This window comes from Choloepus didactylus, chromosome 11, assembly GCF_015220235.1.
Source record: "Choloepus didactylus isolate mChoDid1 chromosome 11, mChoDid1.pri, whole genome shotgun sequence".
In the NCBI taxonomy this organism is placed as follows: domain Eukaryota; kingdom Metazoa; phylum Chordata; class Mammalia; order Pilosa; family Megalonychidae; genus Choloepus; species Choloepus didactylus.
In genome coordinates this window covers 85,549,707-85,570,877 of record NC_051317.1, presented here as the reverse complement: position 1 = coordinate 85,570,877, position 21,171 = coordinate 85,549,707, and the positions used below count along the sequence as shown (strand labels likewise).

The 21,171-nt window shown below is 37.0% G+C and overlaps 1 protein-coding gene across 7 annotated transcripts in view; it reads left to right on the top strand.

Annotated features, from left to right (window-relative positions):
• The window catches only part of PDE4D (phosphodiesterase 4D), a 1,663,062-nt gene that overhangs the window by 311,109 nt on the left and 1,330,782 nt on the right, over window positions 1-21,171 (top strand). For 6 of the 7 annotated variants that reach the window (XM_037799045.1, XM_037799053.1, XM_037799047.1 and 3 more), the window contains one exon: window positions 9,486-9,553. The exons of the other annotated variant lie outside the window; for it this stretch is intronic. The gene's annotated coding sequence lies outside the window, so the exon portion shown is untranslated. The remainder of the gene's footprint in view (window positions 1-9,485; window positions 9,554-21,171) is intronic. 7 annotated transcript variants of the gene reach the window in all.

The following is a 21,171-nucleotide window of genomic DNA, read 5'->3' as shown; positions in this document are numbered from 1 at the left end:
AGTGAAGTGTGACTCCTTCAATTTTGTTCTCTTTTTCAATATTGTTTTGGGTATTCAGGGCCCCTTGGAATTCCATATGAATATGAGGCTCAGCTCTCCCATTCTGCAAAAAGGACTACTGGAATTTTGATAGGGATTGCAATGAATCTGTACATTGCTTGGGATAATATTGACATCTTAACAATATTAAGTTTTCCAATCCATGAACAAGGGATATCTTACCATTATTTAGGTCTTCTTTAATTTCTTTCATCAGTTTTTTGTGTTTTTTGGTGTTCAGGTCTTTTATATCCTAGGTTAAATATATTTCTAGATTTTGTATTGTTTTTAGGTGCTACTGTAATGGGATTGTTTTCTTAGTTTCCTCTATGCCAGTGTATAGAAACACATTTGGGTTTTGCATGTTGATCTTGTACCCTGCCAGTGCTCAAATCATTTATTTGCTGAAACAGTTTTCTTGTAGATTCCTTTGGAATTTCTCTAGATAAGATCATGTCATCTGCAAATATAGTTTTACTACTTCCCTTCCAACTTGAACACCTTTATTTCTTTCTCTTGCCTAATTGTTATGGCTAAAACTTCTAGTGCAATATTTGAAAGCAGTGGTGAAAGGAGGCATTTTTGTCTTGTTCCTAATCTTAAGGGGTAGGCTTTAAATATTTTACCATTAACTATGATTTAGGTGTGGGTTTTATGTAATGGCCTTTATTATGTTGAGAAAATTCCCTTCTATTCCTAGTTTTTAGAATGTTTTTATCAGGGAAGAGTGCAGGATTCTATCAAATGTCTTTTCTGAGTCTTGAAATAATGTGGGTTTTTTTCTATTTATATGGTATATTACATTGATTTTCCCATGTTGAACCACTGATGCAATCCTGGGATAAATACTACTTGGTCTTTACTAGGCTTTGGCAGCAGGGCAGTTACTTGTCTTATAGAATTAATTGGTAAGTATTACCTCCTCTTGAATTCTTTGGAAGAGTCTGAGAAGGATTGGTGTTAATTCTCCTCTAAATGTTTGGCAGAATTCATTAGTGAAGCCATCTGGTCCTGGACTTTTGTTTGGTGGAAGTTTTCTTTGTTCATTTGTTTTCTTTTCTTTTTGTTATTAGAGTAGTTGTAGGTTTACAGAAAAATTATGTAGAAAACACAGAATTCCCATAAACCACCCCCATGTAGTTTTCCTTGTTATTAACATTTTGTCTTAAGGTGATACCTTTGTTACAACTGATGAGTATGGTACCTTTGTTACAATTGGCGAAATATTATTTTTATAATTATACTGTTAACTGTAGTCTATAGATTACTTTAGGGTTCACTCTTTGTGTTCTACAGTTATATGGTATATTTTTAAATTTTTATTCTAATAGCATATATACAACCTAAAATTTCTCATTTTATTCACTTTCAAATATACAATTCAGTGGTGTTAATTGATTTCACAATGTTGTGCCACCATAATGGTGGAGGGATTTTTATTATTGGTCTGCTCTCTGTGCATGTTATAAGTTTGTTGAGGTTTTCTAGTTCTTCCAGAGTCAATTTAGGTAATATTTGTATTTCTAGGAAATTTTCCATTTTATCTACATTATCTAATTTGCTGGTAAACCAATGTTCATAGTATTCTCTTACATCCTTTTTTTCCCTGTAAGGTCAGTAGTAATATAATCATTTTCATTTCTGATTTTAATTATTGTTATTTTTTCTCTCTTTTCCTTTGGTGGTCTGGCAAAGGTTTGTCAATGTTATTGATTTTTTGCAAAGAACTAACTTTTTGTTTTGTTGATTCTCTCAATTGTTTTTCTATTCTTTATTTCATCTCTCTCTCCTCTAATATTAATTATTTTCTTCCTTCTGCTAACTTTGGGTTTATCTTGCTCTTCTTTTTCTAGTTCCTCAAGATGTGAAGTTACTTTACTAATTTGAGATGTTTCTTCTTTTTTAATATATGTGAACATGTGGGTTGTTTTAAGGCATGGATTTTGTTGGAGATATTGGAGTGACATAGTCAAACTTTTTGGTTGCAAGTGATGAAAATCCAATTTAAATGGCTTAGATCACTGAAAATTCCAGGGAATACATTTGGATCCTGCACCTCAAATATATCACTAGGACCATTTTTGCAACTCACAGCTCAGTTTTTCTCTGTGTTGGCATCATTCCAAAAGACTGTACTCGTATAGTCTTGCCACCATCTTACATAGTTTAACACAAGGCTTATATCCTGTCATTTCTGCAATCTTAATGGAATGATAGCTTTTCCATTCTAATAGTTTTAATAAAAGTCTCAGGATTAAATCTCAGGACTGATGTAGGTCACATGACCATTCTTGAACTACCCCTGTATCCAGGGGAAAGTCATGCACCAAGACTACCTGATAAGGAGAAGTGTGATTTCTCCAAGGAAAATCATGGTGACATTATTAGAAAAAGTGGTAATGATGTTGTATCCCTCAAAATACACAGTTTTTATTGGTTCCTACCTTTATGAACCTATTCCCAATTATGTCTGCTTTCTCTTTTTGCATGAACATACCCTTAATTTCCTCTTTAACAAACGCCTACCTTTTAACATCTCCTAAGGCATCAGTGCATTCTCCATGTAAACAGATGGGTGCAATGGGAAACCAATGGAAAGGACAAATCTAAACCCTGTTAATGCCAGTACCAAGGGTTTCACTGATATCTTCCAGTGCCTGTGCCAAAACCTACTTCAGATGGATGATGTTTAACATTCCATTGCCTTCCGAGCCTTAGTTCACTTTAGGATGCCAAGTGATTTTGGAAAACTCCCCAATGAAAATTTTGTAAACATAATAGAGTCCTGGACCTTTACTTGTGCTATCCTACTTAGTCTAAAATTTTATTCCTCTACCATTGACCTGGAGTTCTCCTTATCAAAAGCCGTTCTACTTAAAGGCTCTGGAATACTTTTGTAGTATTGAGAGAGGACACAACTACTCCTTTTCTAAAAATCTTATATCATCCTGAATTGAAATCAATACTCCATACTTTTGTTTTGCCAAAACATGAGTGAGTTACATCAGTGATCAGAGACCCATTACTAGTGGCAGAAAAAAAAACCTAGAATGATTCGCCCACTCAGTTAAGGTATGGGTGGCTCTCAAGGAATGAGAAATACAACTAAATTTACATGCTGCAGACTGAAGCATTCAGGAATAGGAACTTGATTTTTCTTCAGAACATTTATTTTAGCAACGTTATGGAATGATGTCTTAAAAAATCACTTTCAAAATAATTAAAAACTCGTTTTTTTGAAATAAGTAAAGCTCTCAAGAAGTTTTTGAGATTCACATTTTAGTTTTCCACTTTAAAGTTACTATTTTATTGTTAGATTTTAGCCTTCATAATTTATCATGTCTGGAAAACAAAAACAACAATAAGCACAAAATCTAAATTGCAGTCAAGCACAGTCTCCCATGACTGTTGTCCTCACTTTCCTGATGTGTTCTTCTCTGTGAAGAGCTTGGGTGTTACATGGTCAGCATTATCCAAACAATTAATGTAATGGAGTGAAAATGCCCTTTCAGCAGAAATAGTTTCTTCTGTGAGGAGGCTAATCTGCCCTTAGATTGAGGAAGAGTGATGTAAGGCCATTTCTGTCCAAAATGATTGGGCTGAATTCCAGATTTCTCTAATAAAACCTTACTGAATAACTGCTACGCTTGCAGCTGTGGAGGTATTCAAAATCAAATGTTGATTCTCTCCAGTTGGTCAACTACTTTAAAACCAGAGTTCTAAAAGCCAAACCCAAGTGATTGCTCAAAGAAGGTGATTATACGGGTGTTTACTTTTGATTATAGTAAATGGGCCATAATCCGTGGTGTGAACATTTTTGTTGTTATGGCTTTTGTTGAAGGAGATTTGTCTGATAGTATGAATTTTTCCATTGGCCTTTGGCAAATCTTGGCATCTTTCAGAACTTAGAGGATTTTTGTAAATTAAGGATAATGCTACATGTGTCTTCTTAACTTCTCTGAAACATTCTGGAAACTTCAGTTCCAGATCTAAATGTTTTTCTTGTTACCTTTGTCTGTAAAATAACTTGATCTTATCGATCTTTAAAAACTTTGAATCAAGCAACTTTAATGGCCTAAATATCAGGAGAAAATGTGACTGACAAAAATAATACTCTATAAGAAGAGCAGAAATGTTTATTTCATGAGAGGAATGATTTGATTTTGGGATTTTCAGTACTGAATGTGAATAATACATCATAAACTTAAAAAAAATAATACTGGATAAAGATATAGGGGGAAGGGAATGGGTAGTTAATGCTTAACTAGTACAGAGGTTCTGTTTAAGGTGATGGAAAAGTTTGGGTAATGAATGGTGGTAATGGTAGCACAACATTGTGAATGTAGTTAATACCACTGAACTCTATATTTGAATATGGTTAAAAGTAGAAATTTTAAGTTTTATATATGTTACTAGAATAAAAAATTTAAAAGACCATAGGATGTATAACACAAACAGTGAATCCTAATGTAAAGTATGGACTATAGCTAATAATGTAATTATAATAAAATTGTTTCCTCAATTGTAGCAAAGCTACCATACTAATGCAAAGTGTAAAGAATAGGGAAAACCGGGTGTGTGTGTGTGTGTGTGAAGGGAGGGGTATAAAGCAACTCTGTATTTTCTGCATGATTTTTCTGTAAACTTACAACTTCCCTAATAAAAAAAGTGGGACTGAATTTCTGAAGTGAATATATCTAAGCTGTCAGGATGTGTATTATTTATGTGTGGTGAGTCACATACACATATTAAATTATGATCTTCTGGTGCCTCAAAGTTCTCAATTTTAGGTTTTTAGATTCCTATTCTGAACCAAAAAAAAAAAAGGGAATATTGATGATGAAAAATCCAGATGTGTCAGTGAACTTATATGGAAATTCTCCTTCTAAATAGATACTTAATTATTCTTAGTTCTTAGCTCTTCTGTTATCTATTGCTGCATAACAAACTGCCCTAAAACCTAATGGCTTAAAACAATAACCATTCTTACTATTTCTCATGATTCTGCAATCTGGGTTGGGCCTAGCTGGGCAGTTATTTTCCTGGTCTTGCTGGTGGTACCCATGTGTCTATATTCAGCTGGCAGATCAGTTGTGGGCTGGGTAGGCTCTGTTGAGGGGTTGGGAGACTGGGCCTCTCTCTTTCTGTATATCTAGTCTCAGGATTTTTCCTTTCCACGTGGTGTACTGGTTTATATATATATTATGTCCCCCAGAAAAAGCCATGTTCTTTGATACAATCTTGTGGGGGCAGACATAGTAGTGGGGATTAAGTTCAAACGTTTGGATTAGGGTGTTTCCGTGGCGATGTGACCCACCCAACTGTGGGTGATGACTCTGATTGGATAATTTCCATGGAGGTGTTACCCCACCCATTCAGGGTGGGTCTAAATTAAATCACTGGAGCCATATAAATGAGCTGACAAACAGAAGGAACTCAGTGCCGCTGAGAGTGACATTTTGAAGAGGAGCTACAGGCAAGAGGGACACTTCGAAGAATGCACTGGAACTGAGAGAGAAGCTTCAGCTTACAGAGACATTTTGGCGACAGCTGTTGAAAGCAGACTTTTGCTCTAGAGAAGCTAAGAGAGGACAAATGCCCCAAGAGCAACTAAGAGTGACATTTTTGAGGAGCTGAAGCCTAGAGAGGAATGTCCTGGGAGAAAGCCATTTTGAAACAAGAACTTGGAGCAGGTGCCGGCCACGTGCCTTCCCAGCTAACAGAGGTTTTCCAGATGCCATCGGCCATTTTCCAGTGAAGGTACCTGATTGTTGATGTGTTGCCTTGGACACTTTATGGCCTTAAGACTGTAACTGTGTAACCAAATAAACCCCCTTTTATAAAAGCTAATCCGTTTCTGGTGTTTTGCATTCCGGAAGCATTAGCAAACTAGAACATGTAACCTCCCCATGTGATCTCTCCAGCAGAGAGAGAACTTCTTACACAGTAGCTCAGGGCACCAAAGAGTGCAAAAGTAGACTCTTCCAGGATTTCTTAAGGCTTAAACCTGGTGTTGGCACAGGGTTATTTCTGCCACATCCTATTGGTTGACACAGTCACAAGGCCAACCCAGATTCAAGGAGAGGGAACTACACAGGAATGTGAATACTGGAAAGCACAGTTCATTGGGGGTCAACAAAGTAACAGTCTCCTGTATATTCATGTATTGATTCATTCAAATGACAGGCAGTGTTTCTCTATTCATTTTCAGAAATACTTACCAGTTATCTGTCAACTCTGTTGTGTCCTGGGTAGATGGATTGAGTTAGACCTAGTTCCTATTACTAAAGCTTTGAATAACCTGTTTTAATGTCTACAAAGTATCCTACATACATCAATATTGCTGAGTAAAGCAGACATTATCTTGCTTTTGTGGAGATGACAGTTTAAGAGAAGAGACAGATATGATGAAATAACTCACAAATACATTTGTATACATATGTGTTTGTAATGATAAACTGTATTATGGACTGTGAGGGGAGAGTAGAGCATAATTTGAGGGCACATGAATATTAGGGAAGGGAGAACAGGAAAATCTTCCCTGAGGAAGTGATGCTTCAGTTAATATTGAAAGATGAAGAGAGGAGAGTAGTAAAATGATAGGGAAGGAGAGATGTATTCCAGGAGATATCCTTGAGGTGGCAGAGAGCATGGCATTTGGGTGTGAGTGTGGGAGTTTGAGGAAATGAAAGTAGAAAATAGGACCATAGTGCAGAAAGCTAGGGCGAGAGTGATGTGAAATAGGGCTAGAATGGAAAATGGTGGCCAGAGCACATAGGGCCTTTTAGGTCATGATAAGAATTTGGAAGAGCAACAGAAACCACTGGATGATTTAAGGAGTTAGGTGGATACGACGCGTATAATCAAATTGGCAATTTATAGAAACAACTCTAATCCTTGTGTGGAGAATGAATTGAAGAGTCCAAGAGTGGATGTGGGAAGACTGACTAGGAGGTTATTACTTATTTCAGGAGTAATGATGGTGGGGGCAGATATGAAGATAAGTGGGCAGATGTTGGAGATGTTTAGGAGGTAAAATAGAACTTGGTTTCACATCTTTATATTTGCTATGAAACTGAAAAGGAAAAGGAACTAACATTTACCAAATACCAATCATATATTAGGCACAACCACTTAATGTTTCATTTAATAGCTGGTGGTCTGTTAGCACAGATTGGTGACTTACCCCATGTTAAATCTTTAAATCTGATTGTAGAGACATATTTTGTTTCTGAGACTGATCAGAGAAAATTTGAAAGTTCAAGTGGTTAGGTGCAATGAGGGGTTTATGAAGGATACCCAATTGTGTGTATGTGTATATCTATATGCCTATATGTTTATATATTATTTCCCTTCTTGTGCCAAAAAATGGGTGGTCAGTCCAAAGACTAACTGGAAGTTATTGCAACAGATTGCCATCTTCAAGGTTACAGTTTTAGATGGTGAGGTCAGAATTTATCAGTTTAATGTCTAAGTATCCAGGTAGATGTGTGTGAGTGTTTATGTGTGTGTGTAGAGACTAATAAAAACATTCAAATGAAAAAGGATGGCTTGGGATAGAGAGGGGTTAGATGACTTTGGTAATAAAGGGTTTGGGGAAAAATGAATACAGAAACAAAAGCAAGACCACTACAGAATGTCACATTCGTGCTTTGGGTGGCCTTTAGCCTTTTTTCTTCTGATTCCAGCCTACTTTCTTTTAGCTTTTTGTATTTGTGCAGGTTTTTCCTATATAAGAGTTTTCTTGCAGCATAAAAAAAGATTGGTAAAATGTATTTAAAAGATGAGGAAGTTGTTTGCAATTAAAAATTTGAATGACTGCATTTCAAAATATCTTTTTGGCATTTAACTACTGGAGTCAAAGCACAGTATATTTTAATGCTACCATTTTTTATGTGTGTGAAGGTTGAATTCCAACTGGGTCTTTTCTTTGGTTGTTCTAAAGCACTATATTTTATTTATTTGAGCAGCTGTGATTTGAGATGCATGACTCACTGTTACTTTATTATTATAGCTCTAATATCTTGAAGTCTTATATTTTGTTTTTATAGTCCACAACTGGGGATTAACAAGTTAACCTTAACTGTCATCCAATGCAATGGGGATATAAAGGAAGATTTCTTAGCACAGTCACTTTAAAAACCCTTTTCATGCCAATAAAAAGCAAAGTAATAGTCAATCCAAAGGTTGCAATTCTTTCTTTCCAAAAAAATATTCACCTATTTTGATTTATTTAATTTTTTGAGGTTTGTATTCAAATAACAAGCAAAATTGACAGACTTTAGGCTATTTCGCCTTTATATAGTCCATCACATTTTCTAGATTTAGTATTATTAAACTGTTTTTTTCTAGCTATCTTCAAACTTCATATCTAATACTAATTGTGTTAAAATTCTTGGCTAGTGTTGTAGGAAAGATTTTTGGTAGATAGGTGTTTAAAATAGAATCTCACCTAACATGGATGTCTATAGCCCAAATTTGGTACAATAAAAATTTTAATCAAGAAATAAGTTTTGTCAGAGTATTTGCAGCTATAGAATTATCTTTTGTTGCAGTTTTAAAACATAAAAGAGTCAGTAGCACGGTGTTTAAGAGGATGAACTCTGAAGCTAGATTACCTAGGTTTAAATTCTGACTCTGTCAGATGTGCAAGTTGCTTAATCTCTCTTGTGCCTTGGTTTCCCTATCTGTAAAATGAAGATAATGTGACCTCTGTTGCTGGGTTCTTATTAATTTAAATGAGATAATGTATGTAAAGCATTTAGTATATTGCCAGTTACCCATTAAATATAAGGTAGTTTTTCAATACTATTATTGTGAATAGATCCCCAGAGAGTGCCCTTGTTGGAGTCAGGACAGTGAGGAGTTGGATTCTCAGCCTTGCAGTTCTAGAAATTCAGTTCTATCAATATTCCCAGATTTAATCAGCTCACAACCTCCTGGAGAAGGAACTGAACAAACTCACAAGTGGCTAATGGAAAAACCAGAAGTCCCATTTATTAAAGCAACAGAAAAATATTTTGAAGTAATTACTGAGGTGATTTTCTTCCTCATGCAATCCCTTTTACCTGTAGTTATGTTTTCTCCTTTAATCTAGATCTTGGTCTCCATGCCCCAGGGAAGTAGATAATAGCAAGAAAAAGGAAATTTCTTAATAGCCTTTGAGGTTCCCATTCTAAAGCCCTGGCATAAATACTAGGCTGGGAAACAAAGTCATTCAATCAGGCCCTGTTTGTCCTAGCTGCTGAGTAAAGATGAATATCCTCCTAGCTTAGATAGAAGAAAAGAGCTAGGGAAGATGGAAAGGGAGTTAAATGTTGGACCCTGGAAAGAGGTTCTATGCCCTGCACCCCACTTCAAACCTGAGCCCTTTGAAAGGGGGGTGATAAAAGTCCAAAATTAACTTGAAGTTCTAAGAGCAGTGAGGATCTGACCTTGTTTTCCAGGTGGTGCCTGGCAAATCACCAAGGAGCAAGACTTTTGTCGCATACTGGGATCGAAGGACACCAGTTGAGTAAGTATGATGGCATGATATGGCATTATGTGATATGGCTAGGCCAAGAGAGTCTGATTTAGCCCCTTTGATTTTCTTATGGTATGCAGACTGGCTTAGAAAAATCTTGCTGTTTCCTTCTCCCACCCAGATTAAAAATGCCTGCAAATTCTTTGCTATTTCCCATTTAAAGGCAGGTCTAATTCCCCTCCTGTTGAATGTAGGATGACCTTAGTGCCTTACTTGACCAATAAAGTGCAGCAGAAGTGAGGCTCTGTGCCTTCCAAGGCTAGCTAATAAGAAGTTTTGCATCTTTCGCCTGGATCTCTTGGAATGCTCCCTCAGGAGAAAACTAGCGACTCTGAAAGAAATCTAACCACCTTGTTGGAGAGCCTACTTGGAGAGTTTGAGGGGCCCAGTTAATTCCAGCCTTCCAGTTATCTCCACTAAGACACCGAGCATGTGAGTGAAGCTGTCTGGGTTTCTGTTCCTGTTTGCTAATGCTGCCATTAGGCAGAATACCAGAAATGGATTCCTTTTATAAAAGGGATTTATTAGGTTACAAATTTACAATTCTATGGCCATGAAAGAGTCCAAACTAAGGCATCAACAAGGAGATACCTTCACTGAAGTAAGGCCAATGGCATCTGTCAGCTGGGAATGCACATGACTGGTGTCTACTGGTCCTTTGCTCCTGGGTTCTGGTTTCACAATGGCTTTCTCCAAAATGTCTGTGGGCTTCTGACCCTCTTAGCTTCTCTCAGCTTACTGCTTGGTTCTCCTGGGGTATTTCTCTCTAAGCACCTGGGAGTCCTCTCTTAGCTTCTCCAGGGCAAACTCTGGGCTTAGCATCTCCAAACGTCCTTCTGTCTGCATCTCTCAAGCATCTCCAAGCATCTGTGTCTATATGGGGTCTCAGCTCTCTTAAGAACTCCAGTGATCTACTTAAGGCTCATCCAGAATAGGTGGGGGCATACCTCCATGGAAATGATCTAATCAGAAGGTCTCACCTACAGTTGGGTGGTAACATCTCCATGGAAACATTCAATCAAAAGTTTCCACCCAAAAAGATTGGATTAAAAGATCATGGCTCTTCTGGGGTCCATAACAGTTTCAAACTGCCACAGCTTCCAAACCAGTCCAGCCACCATCTGAACACCACCACGTGACCCCAGAAAATGTCACATGAAACAGAAAAATCACCCAGCCCAGCTCTTGAAGATCTGAACACCAGTCATGAGTGTAATAATATAGCTATTGTAAGCCATTATGTTTTGGGTGGTTTGCTTCATCTCAATAGCTAACCAGAATATACTTCTCATGCCTTGAAAAATGTAGAAGTAGATATAGAGAGTTGCCTAACTTCAACCTAAATCTTTCCATCAGAATTGAAGTTAGCAATTCTCTTTACCTACTTCTGACTGGTGTAGAGCTGAATGCCATGACCAGGGAGCATCTGGGAGCAATGCTATTGATTGTATTTTGCAATTATGCAATTTTTATCTTCAGAAAAGTTCAAGGGCACTGCTAGTCCATGTTTCAATACAAAACCTTTCCATTTTTTCATTATCAGTGCATATTATCATGGACAAATATTGACCAAGAAGCAAGCATTATATCTTCATGATTACATGATTGATGACCTTGGAGTTACAAAACATGGCAGCCCTGCCATTCATCCTCTCTCAAAGCCTTAGATACTACCCAGAGAGATGAAGGGAGGATGGGGAATCTTGATTTCACTAGAAAATCCTGATATGACAGAGGAACCTATGATTTGGTTGAAAAAATATCTTGACATGACTAAATTGATTATTTGCCACTAGGAAAAATTAGGTCCATGATAGGAATTAAATAAAATTATAGAAAAATTAAAAGCTTCTTTTTTTAATCACAACTGAGTTTTCAGTTTGTGAAATCATTATTTTCCATATTAATTAACAATGTGAAATAGGAATGTTAAGGTAAGCCAATTAGAATATGTCTGTTTTCTGATTAGCGTATCTCTTCTTGGGTCCATTTATTCTTTCATAATGGGAATTGCTTCTTTTACTGTGATCAGAGTCCTTCTGTCTGCTCCAGTGCATCCTCTTGCTGGAAAGCTAAATTAATCTTCAAGCTATTTAGTAATCATGGAGTCTGGATAAAGGTAAGAGAAGAAGCTCTGTCTTCTAGTTATGATGAGGGGCTTCATAAACCAGCTCTGCCTGGCAAGAGAGCTCTTTAGTGATTAGAATTCTTGTGCTATGCTCTGCACCCCATTAGTATTGTTATTTTCTCTATGGTAAAAATAAATTATAACAATTTCTGGCTCCCTGATTAATTTTTATCTCTTTCCAATGTGACCATGCTAGCAGTGATGACAAGTTTAATCTATAGATAAGTTTAAACGGCTAATTCAGTTACATTCAAGGCCTGTTCTTGGCTTGATAATATGATGTCTTTTAAAACTATCTCCTCAGGTATCAGATCTCATTTATTATGTGTTGATTTTAGTAATTTAACTCAGAGTCCTGGGTTTCTCATTGCCTTCTATATTGTTTAAGCATGTCACTCTCTTTCCAACCCATTCTTGTAAGACTTTCAGGGCAATAACAAGTTCACTGAGCAAGTAAAATCCTAGTAAGTAATAAAGAGGAAGTATTTACATATTTTCTCCTAGGAAAGGAAGGAAAGCTTTTAACATCTTTACTCATTTCTACCATATCAAAAGTAATTTGAGTTTGTAATGCAACTCAGTAGTTGAGCTAAAGATTACTAAAGATTACTTTGTGTGATTTGCAATTTCTATGTTTAAAAGATCGCAGGGTGAATGGGCCTGATCCTGGCATTGAGGGTTTGAGGGTGCCTTTTTGACCAAAGTGGGGAAAAGAAAGGCAACAGGGTGAGCTTTTGGTGGCTGGGAGAGATCAGATGGAGTCAGGAGGCTGTCCTGGAGGTTACCCCTATGCAACCTTCACTTAGATATGCCAAATGACCACAATATGATAAGCCCAAGTTAACAGTGGTCCCCCAAACCTTAAAGAATTCTCAGATCCCTATCTGGGACTCTATTAAAGTTTCACTCACTAAGTTTATTCATCAGAAACTTAAATCCTTCAGAATGTTCCTATGCCAGCTAAATTCCAAAACCCAGAGGCAACAGCCTCTTCAAGAACATCAACTAGATGTACACCCTTTGCTCATAAAGTTGACACCCCTTTTCAACATGAACAGGTTAGGGTGGTCACTGCCTAGACATCCCTGAAGATCAGGAAAGTGATTCAGTTAGAGGTAGGGGTAGCAAGAGATGAGATGGAATTTAACAAAGGATTATGAATACTGAATCTTTATATAATTTTCTTTTTCTTAGTTGCTAGGGTACTAGAATAGCTAGAAGGAAAGAATTGAAATGGTGGAACTGTAACACATAGCATCCTTTGAAATCTGTTTTATAGCTCCTTGTTAAATTGTAATTTGAAAGCCATACCTTTTTGTATATATGTTGTATTTCATATTAAGGAAATAACTGCAACTGTGGAGCTGTAACCTATAATATTTTTTGAAATTTGCTCTCTAACTACTTGCTAAATTGCACTTCGAAAGTTATCACTTTTACATATATATATTATATTTGACAATAAAAAAATGATTAAAAAAAAAGATCCCAGAATTACCTCTATTTTTAAGTATTGACAGGAAAAACCTGTTCATTTGTTCATTAATTTATTCATGAAGCATTTATTAACCCCCGATTCGTGCAGTACTGAGGCAAGTACCCTTGGTGGACATCTGTTCATCCTGTGCCCTTGACTGGCTTCCTTCCTTTCCCCGTCCCATTTCCTGCCACTTGTTTTTCCTTGGGATCACTTCCCAATAAATCACTTTCACATGAGTGTTTGTGTCAGCATCTGCTTTGAGGGAACCTCATCTTAGTTAGGTAATTAGGATTGTATTCAAGGATAAAACTGATACTAAAGGAAGATAATTTCAGTCATTCTGGAGAATGATTTAGGAGAATGAGTGAATGTAGGTAGACAGTGAGATTGCAGACTATCACAATGTCTGGTCAAACCGGGAACTCGGGAGTCACCTTCCTCCATTACTCATATTTTAACAATATCCTTTTCTCAACATTTCTAGGCACCTGCCTTATTTTAAATCCCTATTAATTTTGAGGTTTAGAATCATGGGTCTGCATTTCAGTATGTAGATTGAAAGACATGCCAAGAGTTCAATGGAGATGGACTAGAAATCGTTGGTAATTCATACGTCATTTATAAACTAATATTTCTTTTGTGAAAGTTTTTTCCTTTAGACTTGATAGCTCAAAGACTGATTCAGAATTCTATTTGTAAGAAAACTTGGGTATACCCCAAATTTCTGGCCTGGAGCAAGTAAATCAATCTCCTTGGCCCTGAATTTGTTGCCTCTTGTATGAGGAAGATGAGCTAAATTATTCCTAAGGGCCCTTCCAGTTCTAAAATGTTATGCTCAATAATATCCACTAGATTACGTCAGTAAAAGAAGCATGAAACAGGTTATTCTAGTAGCAAGTGTTGTTTCTCAAAATAAATTGACAAAAATCATACACTTATTATAAGAACAATTCTTGAAGAAGCTAACCTTTGCCTGTTTTTCTTAAAGATATGTTTACTGCCTTTATCTTTGCTTTGGAAATGGGTAGTCATCTAATTGGGTTGATAAGGTCAGCATGCAGGAGGTTGGAAAGAGGTTGGATAATATTTGTGAATGTGCATATTTGCCTCGACATGTTTTTTGTCATGTTTATTGTACTTTAATGATTAGCTAGAAATAATAAGGCTGCTGCTGTTGCCATTTTATTAATGCTCTGCTTTTTATGTGTTGTTCTAAGGTAATTTGAAAATACAGAGAAAATGTAATTATTTGAGGGTGCTTTTGGAAGAGGTGGATGTATTTATAAAATTAAATAGTAATTTGATAACATGGTATTCCTCAAAGCAGAGTTCACTGGTGTACAAAGTTCATACAGAAGGTTTGTGTGGCTGAATCACAATGAGTTTTATTTTGTTATATTTTCAAGAAGCATGCTTATTCAGTTTTCGGTGATTTTGTAGATCAAGAAAAGTGGTTTAGCAATGAATAAATCACTTTTGCTCACCAGTTTGTCATACCTTGTCCCCAAACAACACTCATATAAACATTTTTAGACTATTTTGTGTTGCACAACTTATCCAGGCTGAAATCTGAAATTCACAGTTGTTTCACAAGGAACATGCCATTTGAAATTATCTCAATTCCATTCTGATTTAGGTTCCTATGTTTGTGAGTTTTCAAGGATAACATTTTAAAGTGATAAACCATGGAGATTTAGGACATGGCATTTTCTTTCTTCTTCTTTCTTTCTTTTTTTTTTTTTAAATTGAGGTATAATACTCAGGAAAGTGGATAAATCTGAATTGCACGGCTGAAAGATTTTTTACATATGTATGGACCTGTGCAACCACCACTTAGATCAAGATAAAAAAGCAAGATAAAAGTCAAACAAAAAATCAAACATTACCTCCCATACCCTCTGAGTCAATTTTTCTTCACTCAGAAGTTTACTACTCTTCTTTTTCTCACCATAGCTTGGTTTTACCTGTTCTTTGACTTCATAGAAAGAATGAATCATACCTTATGTCTGTGAAGTTCATTGATATTGCTGCCCATCGATACATGTTCTTTTTTGTTGCTGTGTGGTATTCCACTGTCAGGACATGCAATTCAACTGCTGATGGGTATTTGGTTTGTTTTCAGTTTTTGGTTATTATAAATAAGCTTGCTGTGATTTTTGATGTAACCCATGAACGTTTTCTTTTTAAAGTATATATACCTTGGTTTAGAATTGTTGGGTCATAATTTAGCTTCAGTAGATACTGACAAAGGGTTTTCCAAAGTGGTACTATTAACTTATATTCCCACATGCAGTGTATTAGAGTTCTAGTGTCTACATTTGTGCCAAAAGGCAGTATTAATTTCATCATTCTGGTAGATGTGTAGTTTTAATTTTATTTCATTTCATTTTCCTGATGAATAATGATCTTGAATTCCTTTTCATATGCTTATTGGCCTTTTGGATGATCTCTTTTGAAATCCTGTTCAAGTCTTTTAGCCATGTTCTTTTAATGAATTGTCTTTTTGTTATTGATGTGTTTTTATATTTGCTGGATACATAAGTGGATATTTGTATTACAAGTATCTTCTTCCAGTCTGTAGCTTGTTTTTTCTTTGTTAATTATTTCTTTCTGATGAGCGGAAGTTCAATGAAGTGCAATTTATAACACTTTCTTCCATGGTTCATGCTTTTTGTGCTCTGTTTTAATATGTGAAGACCCAGTCACCACATAATGCCTTCAATTACATAGATACTGAGCTTGTTTTTAAAGATGAGGACTAGCCCTGGTATAGTGGTAAATACATTGAAATTTTACTATGTAGAGCTAGTTGTCCTGTCTTTTCTAGTTAATATCTATGTACCTTTGGCAATATACTTAACACTTTTAAGCCTTTTAAAGTCATTTGTATTATGCTGTAGTAATCAAGACTCTTTCAGTTGTAAGTGGCAGAAGGCAACTAAGCTAGCTCAAGCAAGAAAGGATTATCTGGAAGGAAGGGAGGTCATAAAATCAGGAGAAGAGCTGCAGAAACCAGAGTTAGCATCAGGGGCCTCAAGACCTCCATCATCACTATAACACTCTTAATTCTCTTTTCTCCTGGGCTGGCCTCATGCTCACTGACTGCAGACAGGCTTCCTATGGCAAGAAACATGGCTGCTCGCAGCTCCAGCCTTACATCACTCCAGCTGAATATCTCAAAAGGAGAGAGAAAGCATCTCTCTGCTCCCTTCACTTTAGTATGTATTAATCCTAGTAAAGTCCTCTGGGTACTCCTGAGTCATCAGTCCACTCATGTGAAGAAGAGGCAGAGATAAACCATTATTATCAACCCCAGCATGCAATGAAGAAGGCAACAGTTCCCCTAAGAAGGTAGGTGTCTTATTATCAGCAGAAGGGGGATAGAGGTTCTGGGCCCACACAAATCATAGATGTCTACTACAGAGGGGATAAAAATGCTTACCTTATAACAGTTGGTCTATGAAAATTTGAATCAGAGAATTATTTGAAAGAACCTGCAACAGAGTAGAGACCTAATGAATATTTGTTGAATGTGAACTGTACTGGGAATCTCTGTAACTTTTTACCTCTTGCTCTCAGAAATGGAACCCTAGAGGGAATCATGGCAGCCCTAAGCCAAAGCAGTATTCCAGGATTCTGTTCCAGGCTCTTACTTGGAACTGGCTTCCATGGATTTTCATGATTAAAAGTGGATCTCTCTATTACATATGTCAGAGCAAAACTCTACCTTTATTCCCTCTGACTGGTTTCAGAGAGATATTCCTGATGATAAAACATGGGACTTGTAATCTACCATATCCTCTTCCCCAAAAGATATTGTTTTAGTAATTCAATGCTCAACCCCTTTTCTTTCCAAAGTTTTCCAGCATGGGAATAGAATTCTTTTGACTGTAACAATGGTATTAAGATAACTGATAAATGTCACAAACAACATGGCTCTAGTTGAGCCATTGCCACTTGGGGTAGTAACTCTGTAGCAATAAACACTTTTTAGGGATCTCATTCTCCTCTTCAACCCTTATTACTATTCCTAAAACATTTATCTTGGGATCAGCGGTTTTCAAACTTTGACATACATAAGAATCACCTGGAGGGTTTGTGAAGATGCAGATTTCTGGGCCCAGACTACCCAAATTTAGGATCTCATAGATCTAGGATGGGGCCCGATCTATGACAAGTTCCTAGTCATGATGACATTGCTGGTGCAAGGACCACACTTTAAGAACTCGATAATAGATGCGTTCCTAAAACTTTAAGCATAAATAAGACTTTTATAAATCCTGTTTTTATCTTATCAGGGAAACTTGCAGTTTAAAGAAAACATACAATAAATTCCTTGGAAAATAAAGAGTCCTTATCATAAAAACAAAACTAAAAAAAAAGTTCCCATTTTAATTTGCTTTGAGGGTTGGAACAAAGGGTGGATCCATAAACCAAACTAATTTCTTGGAGGTCATATAGAAGGAAAGAGAATTACATCCTCATAAATATCATTTCCTACAGGGATAGTTTTCTATCCTTTCCCATTGCTAGTAACCTTAAACTTTGCTCTAAATTTCCTTACTTGTTCAGCCCAATAAGATTTTCTCATTTGCTTGTTTGTTTTTCTTTTCTTTGTATGTTCTTGCTGTGCATGTACCAGGAATCAGATGTACCTAAACAGCATTTCCAACTGACATGAAAAGGGCTAATGCTAAACTCTGCCAGTTCCAGACTTGGGCACCAGATGAGTCATAGAAACTGCGGCAAAAGACTGAATCACACTGCTCTCCTTTCATCAGTCATGACCTGAGAATTGCAGTTAGCATAGCTTGGAAATTAAAATCTGGGAGCAAGAGTTTTTTTAATCCTTTTCATGCGATGTTGGGTCAATATTGGCAAACAGGAGATCATGCTGAGAGTGGTATGGGGAGAGGAAGAGCACAGACTCTCCAAATAATAAGGACCTCAGTTGATGCTTTTGTTCACTTGGTCATCTCAGAGGATGGAGTTTAAGTGTTGCCTTTCCCTGAGGACCTCTGCTTCAGATATTTTATTTTTTCCTTGAGGACTTTGAGGTTTAACTGGTTTCTTTTAAGACCAACTCTTGTTTGTAATGTGGTATGTTCTCCCTCCTAAATAAGAATTGAGGATAATAAGGGCAGCTGTTTTTTCCTGTTACTAAAGGACTACGCACTTTAACAAAGTTACCCACAATATACGACCATAGTGAGGCATCACTGCTAACATGACTATTTCATACTCACTTATTTGAACTTTTGCACCAACTAGTAAGATTTAACTCTTCTCCAAGTATTGAGAAGACTGAAGACTAGTCTTACTAAAATGCTGTCTGAAGGCTGTAATAGACGTATTTTAATTAATTTTGTTAAGAGTTCCCTGTGCCTGCTGCATTACTCCCAGATAAACATGGAAACCCCATTTAAGTCAGGCTTAGAAAGTAGTTCTGTAAGTTTTATAAGCACAGAAACTAGAAAAAAATTAAGGCTAAGGGGAGATAGAGTTTCAAAATAGCCTGTCCCTTTTCTATGGATTTGAGGGAGAGGTTGGAAAGGAGGACTGGGTGATGGGGCATAATTGAGGTTGTGTGGATTTGAGGACACCGTTGAAGTTTCCTTGGCTTAAGATGACTTACAGTGGTGCTGGAAGATGGTGGAGACCTTTCTTGAAGTTATATAAGAAATAATACTAATAAAATTTTCTTTATTCAGTGTATATACTGTCTTCTCAAAAAGAAAAAAAATATTTTTGGTTTTACCTATCTCAGGAGATAGAGCTGAAGGGAATTGCATTTAAGCCTCTGCAATATTTCATAATTTAAAGGAGGGCTTAATTCCCCTTCTGTTCATTTAACTATCATATACTATGATAGGTTCAGGAGAAACCAAGAAAAATTCACTACCTATGCCTTCAATGAATTTTAATTACAGAGAAAAGATAAAAATGCAGACAAAAATTATAATACACTAAAATGACTGTGCTACAAGTTTTCAGCACAAAATGCTGTGGTGCCTATGACACACATAATGTACCTGAAAGAGTCCGTGAAGGTTGCATATATGAACAGTTTTGGAGCAACCATTTGCCAGGCAATCAAGAGAGGGAGGGTGGTCCAGAAAAACAGAGGAACGTGTGCTGGCAACCAGGGCCTAATGGACAAATGGCTTTTCAGTGTGTGAAGGTAGAAAGGGGAAACTGCCAGGAGATTGGGCTAGCCTTGGAAGTAGTGGCCCAATAACACATGGCCTTAAACTATTAAAAAAGAGTTTTAAAATTTTATTCCAGAGAATTTGAGTGGGAGCCTGTTATGAAAATTTTGCCCTTTCCAAATGTCACCTTTTGTGGCAGGGTAGGAAGGAGATCAGGAAGCAGGGCATCACAATGGTCCAGACAAAACATGAGGATAATGTGAATAATGACCTTGGCATTGAGGATGAAGAAAAAGAATGGGCATGAGAGATAATAATGAGGTAAAATTGACAGGCATCTTATTACATGTGGGTATAATAAAAGAAATGTTAGGATTGCATCTCAAGCTTTCTAACTTACATAACTAGGCAGATGGTATTGTCAGTCACTAAAGTAGGAAATAGAGATGGGAGAGAAGGTTTGGGGTATGTGGTGTAGTGAGTATTTGGGAGACACTGAGAATGAGGTGACTCTATGACCTCCAGGTAGAGAGGTCTCCTCTGCAATTGGATATGTGAGTTGAGTACTGCAGATGGTCTGGACTGGAGTTATCCATTTGAGAGTAATCAGCATGTGGGTGGTAGTTAAAGACATAGTATATCAGTCAGGGTTCATTTATAGAGATACAAACTCTTCTGTTTTTTTTTAGGGGGATGGTGTCAGCTATACTGAAGTATAATTTACATACAGTAAAGTTCCCTCCTTTTAGTTATATAGTTCAATGGGTTTTGACAATCATGTACTTACTAACATAATCAAAATTTAATTTATTTCTGTCACCCCAAAAGTTCTCTCATATTCATTTACAGTCAATCCCCTTCCCCAGCCCCAATCCCTAGCAAATACCACCTCTAGATTTTTACGAAAGAATTGCAAAAGTGCTGGAAAGACTGGAGAGGCGTGCTTCCAGAAACGACATCTGGAACAATATGTCCAACTGGTCCCAAGAGGATGGTATGGTGTCAGGAAGTAGCCACTGAGCCTTCGGTATTCAAGAATGCCTGGTGTGGCTGCAGTGCTGGGATAGGAGGCTGCCACCACTGCTGTGACTCTCCAGATGCCATGGTGTTTGTGACTCCATTCAGGGGCACTGCTGCAGATAATCCAGCATTTCCACATGTCAATACAACAAACAAAGCAATAGGCAATGGTCCCTGCTTCACATCTGTCTTCACTGGAGCACATCAAGGTAGCAGAACCTGGTGTGTATTCAGAACACTTACTTCAAGGGAGTCTGAGACTTGTGGTTTTGTTTTTTTACCTCTCCAGCTTCTACAGTATATGTGGGTGGATGAGATTAGATAAGTGTTTTAGTTTCCTAGGCTGTTCCAAGCAAATACCATGAAATGGTTTGGCTTAAACAGTGGGAGTGTATTAGCTTACAATTTTGAGGCCTAGAAAAAATGTCCAAATCAAGTAAGGAGATGCTTTCTTCCTGAGACTGACTGCTGGAGATCCTTGGCTCCTTGCCACATGGCAATGCACATGGCAGTGTCTGCTGGTCTCTCCATTCTTTTCTGGGTTTCATTGATTCAGCTTCTTGCTTCTGTGACTTTCTCTATCTTTTCTGTCTGAATTTCATTCTCTTATAAAGGACCCCAATAAGCTTAAGACCCATTCTGATTGAGGTGGGTCACACCTTAACTGAAGTAGCCTCATCAAAAGGTCCTATCCTCAATGGGTTCACACTTACAGGAATGGATTAAATTTAAGAACATGTTTTTCTGGGGTACATATAGCTTCAAACCACCACAGTGACAAAATACATAAAGTGAGAAAAGAAGCAGCTGAGAACAGAAATATATGGGGCAT